The following is a 2,016-nucleotide window of genomic DNA, read 5'->3' as shown; positions in this document are numbered from 1 at the left end:
GGTAGAGATGTACTCTTCTGAGTTATTTTAGGTAAACACTATTTGATTAGCTCCAAGCAGATTAATCCTACAATGGCATAAGATAGTACCAAACTGGCCACGGAGTGTAGTCAGCCAAGAGGTGTCCATTTGCCAATAGTGAAACACACTCCTCTGCCAGCTTTTGAAATATCTTATGCTACCATAGGATCTGCTTGGAGATTACATTTGATATGTTGGACACATGAAGCCATTCTACATATTAAGCCTCTCTAAAATACCTTTCTTTTTAGCCACTCTAAAACAAGATGCCGTCAAAAAGAAGCTGAAGTTTTATTCAAATTCCTTGGCCAAACAGCTTAATTTTAAACAGCCACGAAAACAAACCATCGCCGAGACATTGTTTTTGCAACGTTTTGTAATCTCTTTAACATACAGTTTGCTGGCATGACTTGAAGACTATTAAGTACTGTAATGACTGCGTGTTGGTATTTCATTGTGCGATTAACTACGAGGTTAAGCTCAACTGTCATTCAAGAGTGGAAAACCTTTAGAATCAATTTGCATATCTTGTATTCAATCCAATGTACAGTAATACTTGTATATTCTATAATTGCATATCTTGCTCAGGTTTGGCATATTAACACAACTTACATGTACATAATGCTCTCAACTCAAAAGTCATGTTAACTCAAAAACATGTGTACTACTTTAACACCAATTACTTAATAGTAACAAAACTGTAAGCTCACACCAATATTTCCTTGGTTTTCGGATATTTTAGAGAAAAGATCAAGACGACATCATAATAAAAACTAAGAGCAGGGAGAAAAACTAAATATTTACTCCCTGAAACTTTGTGAACCAAAGAACAGACTAATTTCTCTGAGTCTGTGTTTTCTTGAAGTGATCTTCTATGTGTACAAACTGTAGGTCAGTAACATATTCATATCCAAGAGCAAACAAAATAGATTGCTGTAACATAAAATACAAAATCTGTACTTTTACATGCAGTTAACTTTACTCTTGGGAGATCTTGAATAACGGTAGTCTGAGTTGTAACTTGTAGTATTTTGACAGCCTGTTTTTTTTAAACACGTAGGTTCTATATTGACAATGCAACATCTTACAGCCTTGGAAACCTGCTGAAAATTTGTCGTACTTCTCTGTTCTAGACTAAACACATTTATACAATATAGAGGTGAATAGTAGTTTCATCATGTTGGTTTGCCATTGGAAAATAGGATTCTTCTATTTTCATTTACACAATACAAAATAAATCACTAGCATGGATAAATTCTCTAAAGAGCCGGACGTTTCATCTTTAAGTACAATGTATCCACCATCTTTCTAGTCACTGGTTAAGATACCATCACACTAAACTGGGGCCCGAATGGGTTGTTGTGAAAACGAAAAATAGAAACTTTTTGTGTAGTACTACTCACTTTCCATTAATTGTTTGATTATACTGCTGCTGGGACCTCTGACGCAGAGGTCGGCAGAAGTCTACTAGTCTTCACACCGCGCTTCCATACGTACACGTATGCAAAATATACACAAATAATGCCCACGACTATCCTCTTTACGTCTTGTTTATTTTGGCGTCTTCTATTTTTGTTCTCAAAAGCTGTCCGACCGTAGCCTGGGTACCATCCTATTTCTCCCGGGGCTCCTTACACTCACTTCCCTAAAAAAAGTATTTTTTAGGGGTAGCGAGTGTAAGGGGCCCCGGGAGAAATAGGATGGTACCCAGGCTAGTCCGACCGGTCCCCGGTTTGGAAATGTGACGTAGGCCTTAGTCCACACCTACACCTATCTGTCACGTCTGACTCTTAAAATAACTTATCCAGTGGGATGTTTATTTTGTATCGTGTAAGGTTCTCCCTGGATGTCTAACTTTCATCGACGTTCTTTATTCACTATTTTCCATTTATCTAGTTCCAACGACGTTTTTCTGAGAAGTCTTGCAACAATTGTGGTAGATTCTAGCCTCCATAACCGAAACTCCAGCGAGATTTTTGGGCACTTTTGCTGGCC

This window comes from Branchiostoma floridae, chromosome 16 (genome assembly GCF_000003815.2).
Source record: "Branchiostoma floridae strain S238N-H82 chromosome 16, Bfl_VNyyK, whole genome shotgun sequence".
In the NCBI taxonomy this organism is placed as follows: Eukaryota; Metazoa; Chordata; class Leptocardii; order Amphioxiformes; family Branchiostomatidae; genus Branchiostoma; species Branchiostoma floridae.
Note: the sequence above shows the minus strand (reverse complement) of the source record.